The sequence below is a fragment of the Pocillopora damicornis genome, chromosome 1 (assembly GCF_964200805.1).
Source record: "Pocillopora damicornis chromosome 1, jaPocDami1.2, whole genome shotgun sequence".
NCBI lineage: Eukaryota > Metazoa > Cnidaria > Anthozoa > Scleractinia > Pocilloporidae > Pocillopora > Pocillopora damicornis.
Window position 1 is genome coordinate 29,236,174 of NC_142670.1, and position 6,016 is coordinate 29,242,189.

At 36.8% G+C, this 6,016-nt stretch overlaps 1 long non-coding RNA gene across 1 annotated transcript; it reads right to left on the reverse strand.

Annotated features, from left to right (window-relative positions):
- Positions 1-4,477: 4,477 nt before the first annotated feature.
- LOC149053172 (uncharacterized) lies at positions 4,478-5,921 on the reverse strand. Its single transcript, XR_016181502.1, has 2 exons — positions 5,539-5,921; positions 4,478-5,313 (listed from the first exon to the last, which is right to left on the reverse strand). It is a non-coding gene; the product is annotated as an uncharacterized LOC149053172 (long non-coding RNA).
- Positions 5,922-6,016: the final 95 nt, after the last annotated feature.

The window sequence follows — 6,016 nt, forward strand, 5'->3', positions numbered from 1 at the left end:
ATATGCCGCCCAGATATATCAATTTATTAATTTAACGCCTTTAGCCGTGGGCAAAAGTTTTTCTCTAGACTAAGAGGACCCTCCCTATGTTGACGAACCTCAATAACTCGTTGATTTTACTATTTTTACACAGATTTGATTTTAACCATATTCGCCAAAATAACTGCCAAAACACGGCAAACCAGTATCTCGGCCAAGAGCGATATTGGCCATTTCACACATCCTTATTAGATATGAATTTTATTAAAGATTGTCATTCTAGCATATGTTGGCTAGTTACCACAGGTTTCTTGATTTTCATGGGAAAGTGGCATTGGTTGGTACCATGACCAATCTCCTCGACTTTCCCATGATTTTCATAGGATGTTAGCGACCCATACTTCGAACCTCAGTTGTTGTTTTTTTTTTTTACATTGGCGCGAGTTTCACAACTTTCTTGTGGTTTGGCATTGACTCAGAGTTGGGCTTATTTTTATGGCTAATCCATCGGCGACTTTCTCATGATTTTCTTGGGTTCTCAACAGTGACACGCACTTTGGAACCATAATTTTATAAATATGTCAACACTGGCAAATACTGCTAAAATCTACACTCTACTAAACTCCATGTACCACAATATCCACACAACTGCGTGTGCCTACTTGAAAATCCTAACCCTAACCCTAAAACTATCCAGTTAGCCTAGTATTGTATTGCTGGTTTGAGTGACTAAACTGGCTCAAATGATCCAGCTGCTTAAAAATCTAAGCACAGAGTAAGTTTAAAAGATTCAATTTTGTAAGGTTTCGAAACAGTTCCAAAATTAACATGCACATAGCTCAGTGTAAAACATCGAAGCTTCTAGGACTTCTTATGATTCCTACGAACGTACACACCTAATGCACGTCAATTTGCCTTTGTTGTCCTCGAACGATCACGTCTTCATGGTAACGTGGTGTAAGAACTGTACAGCACTTTATAAATATATGTTTTACTTGACGGTAAAAGTTTGAATCCGTACAAGGAAACGTAACGGAAACAGGCGATGATAATATTCCGTTGACAGAAATGCAACGGAAACGTGTCGTCATATTTCCGTTCAGGAATCATAACGGAAACATAACAGGTCCAAGGAAGAAGTGAAGGATGTGGAAACATAGAGTTTCATTTTTCCGAATTACGGAATCATGCTATTTCGTCCTGTGCTCACTCTAACTCTGTGCTATCCTAAACCTAACCCAAACCCCAAACCAATCCTAAGCTATGGTAAAGGGTTTAAGTCAGGGTTGAGGATAGGGTTAGGGCAGGAGCCCATTACCTGGTTAGGGTTAGAGTTTGGGTTGCTTCGAGTCAGAGGGGTTTAGTGTTACAATCAGCCGGGGTTAGGGCTAGGGTAAAATTATGCTTAGAGTTAGCGGGGTTTAGTGTTAGAATTAGGGTTAAGGCTAGGATGAGGCTATGCTTAGGGTTGGCGTTAATATTTTTCTACAAGCATTCAATTGCAGGGTTTTTGGTATTGTGTTTGTAAATTTCAGTAACTACTTGAAAGTTTACTGAAAAACAAACGATAGGCCGACTGGTACACTTACAGGATAGATAGAGAAGGTTGGGGTTAGGGTTAGGGTTAGGGTTAGGGTTAGGTCTAGGTTAAGGGCTATAGGTTAGGGTTTAGGGTTTAGGGTTAGGTTTTAGGGTTATGGTGTGGGGCTAGGGTTAGGGTTAGGGTTTAGGCTTAGTGTTAGGGTTAGAGGGTCTGCGGTTGAGGTTAGGGCTAGGGTGAAGGTTTGGGGTTAGGGTTTGGGGGTAGGGTTAGTGTTTAGGGTAAGGGTGTAAGCCTCTTCAAAAATATTTTTAAGAAGATTTTGTCACCTTTTTCACTTAAATAACCACCTGAAGAATTTTGACCAGTTAGATTATTTGAAGCGGTTGGATTAATTTTGATTGGGGTTTAATAACTTTTAGTAGTTGGATGATTATTTTTACCAGTTGAACCACTGTAATATGCTGGATCTTTTTAACTAATGTTACCATCCTTACCTGAATTATTTGAACCAATTTCACTGGTTACACATACATTATCCAGTTAGACCATTTCAACTGGTTGGATTATTTAAACCAGTTTGTCCATTTTAGATATTGGCATCATTTTATCAAGTTGGATCATGTTAACCAGTCGCACCATTTTACTAAGTGAGATCGTTTCTTCCGATTGGACCATGTCACGTATTTAAAATCTTTTCACCGTTTAAACCATTTTATCTTGTTTTGGCTGGTTGGACCATGTTAACCAGTTGCATCATTTTGACTGGAGTGAAAAGTTCCGTTCTTAACCCGAGCCCTAACCCTAACCCGGAATTAGGGTTAGGGTTAGGATAGCTCGCAGCTAGAGTTAGGGCTTGGGTAGGGTGGGATTATGATTAGGCTGAGGGTCACAATTTTTTCTGAAAACATCCAATTTTTTTTTGGTATTGTGTTTGGCTCTAAACTTTAACAACTACTTGAAAGTTTGCTTGAAATCAAAATATACCATTTTTTGCCAAAATAACTGCCAAAATGCGCAATTCGGGCCTTTTTATCAATTTACACTTGGTTTAAGCTTGGTTTTTGTGTTTTCCCACAGACTCTTAAACTATTTTGCTGAGAACATTTTTTGCAGCGTTTTTAAAACTGAAATAAGCTTATTTTTGCAAAAAAAACAAACGTGTTTTTCAGTCGAATTTAGTGTTTTTGTCAACTTTAGCGAAAAATTTTGCAAAAATCGTACATTTCTGCCGTATTTTGGAGTTTTTAGACAGATTTCGTCGCGATCTTGTGAAAAACATGTAGTTTCAAGCTAGTTTTCAGTGTTTTGGCAGTTATCTTGGCAAAAAATGGGTAAGTCAGCGCAATTGTTTTTTTTTTTTGGTTTTTAAGGTTTTGTTTGCCCAAATTTTACTGAGAACACTGTGTGTTAGCTTGTCTCCATTGTTTTTTCGCAGATTCTATCGCTGTTTTGCTGAAAACATAACGTTTCAGCTTGTTTGCATCGTTTTTGGTCGTGAAATAAGCTAATTTTTGCAAAAGGAAAAAAACCTGTTTTTCAGCCCAAATTGACATAAAGGATACAGAGGAACATTTGCTTATTGCCTTTTTTTTTTGTCCTTACTCATGAAGTTGATTTTGGCATTTCAAACAAAAACTCTGCTAGAGCATTAATTGAATGACATATCATGCACTTACTTTGAAGCAAGAACACTTTTTTTTTAATTCAGAAAAATACCTTTTTATTTTTTTTTAAGGACTGCTGGATATAACCTGTACAACCAAGATGAATTTACATTCATTATTTGTCATAACTTACACTAAATTAGAAATTCAAGTATGAAATGAGGGTACTAGCCCTTTAATAGTGTTCAAAATTTCCATATGCAGGGGTACTTGTGGCTACTGGAGAAGAATCAGTCTTTAACCCTTCACCCCCCCCCCCCCAAGGGAGATAATAAGTACAGATATCCTCTTCCCTAGGGGCAACTAGCTCAAAAGTGAGTGATCTCAAGGGCCCTCCAAAAACGTTTTCTACAGCAATAACTAAGCTCTACAGAAGCACACTATGCAGACAAAAGGTGTAAGAGAATCAATGAATTCTTTAATTCTTGGTCCCTCCCAGGCCAACCTATTGTACAAATCTCATGACATCTGTTCCAGTTTCATCAGTCAATTTTTCAAGCTTCAAGCTTTTCCTGCAATTATGTACTTGTTCTTGAAGTTGAAAACTAACAAGGTTCCTGTAAATTAAGTTTACATAACAACCTAACAATTTGTGAAAATCACACAAATCCCAAGCTATATCCAGAATTATGCTCTTAATAAAATAAACTTTTAAAGCAAATTGGGATTTTGCCCTAGTTCTTTTTATTTTTTTGTTACTTTTTAAATACATTTGTATAAATAATGCTCCCCTAACTCTCCCCAAAACTTTTAGAACAGATGCAAACTCTTAAGAATGATCAAGCTTTACCTTATTATTAAAAATTTTTACATCTTAGACTACCAAGTAATCACAGAGGTTTTTTTCGGTACTTTGACCTGTTTAACACCTAAAAAGAAGAACACATACATAACACACACACAATCAGCCAGGTCAAAATGTGCTGCAGCCAACAATTTGGCCACCTACAATGAAATAGCTGCCAATTTCACACATGTCAGACTTCTATTCAGGACAAGATTTGGCCTCTGTTGCCTATTACTATTGCCAGCTTGCCTGCCACTCAAAATTTCAACTGAGATTGTACATACATACATGTGGGATTAGGTTACACAAGCGAACCTGCACTATTGAAAGAGGTCAATGAATTATAACTCAAAGAAACATTGATAAATAAAATAAATCAATAGAAATGACAAAAATTAAACTAACAGCAGACAGCACTTTTTTGGCCTTCGGGGCCTGATCAGTGCAGTGATCTTCAACTAAGTGCTTAATTTGGACATAAAACCAGAACTTGGTATAGCTAAATATTATTATTTTTCTTTTAATATTCCCACTCCAGCTGATGTGTATTATTTGAATTACAAGTCTTATTAGCATGCAAAATCACCTACAGACAAGGCACACACTTTGCACCAAAATAGCTTTGCATCAAGTACATTATCTAGTACATCATTACCATCTTCATGTATTTCTAATTTACTTGTGAAAATCACACAAATCATAAGCTATATACAGCATACAATCAACAGCAAATTATTAGAAAGGAATGCAGTAAATTTTAATAAGAATATTACTAAGTAGTTAAATAACAAATAGCCCAGTAAAATTGTGCCCGTTGCTGGGAATTTGGTTCTCAATAAAATTAGCTAAAATAGCCAATCTTGAGTTTTACTGCTCACTCAAAATGGGCTGGCAGCTTACAATTTGGCCGCCTACAATGAAGTACCTTCCGCTAACTTCACATTTTTCAGACTGCTTTTCAGGAAGAGATTTGGCCAGCTTTTCTACTACTCAAAAACATTTTGACTGGGCTGTGCAAGTCTTACTAGCATATAAAAAGCACCTTCAGGTAGATTACAGCAAAGCAGACTTTGTACCAAATGCTCTGCATTAAGTACATCATTACCCTCTTCAAGTATTTCTAGTTTACTTGTGAAAATCCCACAAATCACAAGGTATATTACATTATACATTCCAGTTGACAAAGCAATCAAGGGTAATTTTTTCATAATGGATGCAATGATCTTCAGTATCAAGATTATTTGGTACCTAAATAGTAAAATGTTCGAGAGAAGAAATAATCATAAACATTTTTTCTTTCTCATCAGCATCGACTTCCAAAAGTAATGGATAATGACCACCTAAAACAAAGAAGAAATAAATCAAATTTTTGATTTCACAGGGCTTCAATACGAAACAACTATACATATCTTTTATTTCCTACCACTTACAAGTGGCAGGAATGGCTGAAATGGCCTTCACGTGAACACAACAGAATCCTATGCGTGTATAACCATGTAGAACTATTTATTCGGTATCGAAATTACATCCCAAATGTCATGATATTTGACTGAAACTCAGCTTACCCATCTTTCGTTTAGACTTCGAAACTTGCTGCTTTTTACCACCGTTTCAATGTTTTCTTGTTGTTCAAAAGGTGGTAGGGCCATTGCAGACCGTGATTTTTTTTTTACTTGAGAACCAGATCACAACACCCAAGCCTTTTCACGCTAAATATTAAACTACTGAGATTTCCTTCGCCGCCGTAAGCCGCCATTTTATCTTTCCCTGAATACTAGTTCCCAAGCTTCGAGCCCGAAGGTCTCAGACATGCACTGAAATTATGATATTCGTTATTTCAGGGCCAATTTAGAAATAACGATAATCGTTATTTTGGTGTCGAGATCATGCTGATCACAACTGAACGCACATTTACCCCTTTCCTCCGCCATCTTGAATGTTGTAAGACAGTGGAACCGAGTCCTTCTCTTTATTTAACACGTGTAAGCATTGGTAAAGAGTGCCACGAAATTACTATATCGATAAATTTGGTGCCAATTTAGA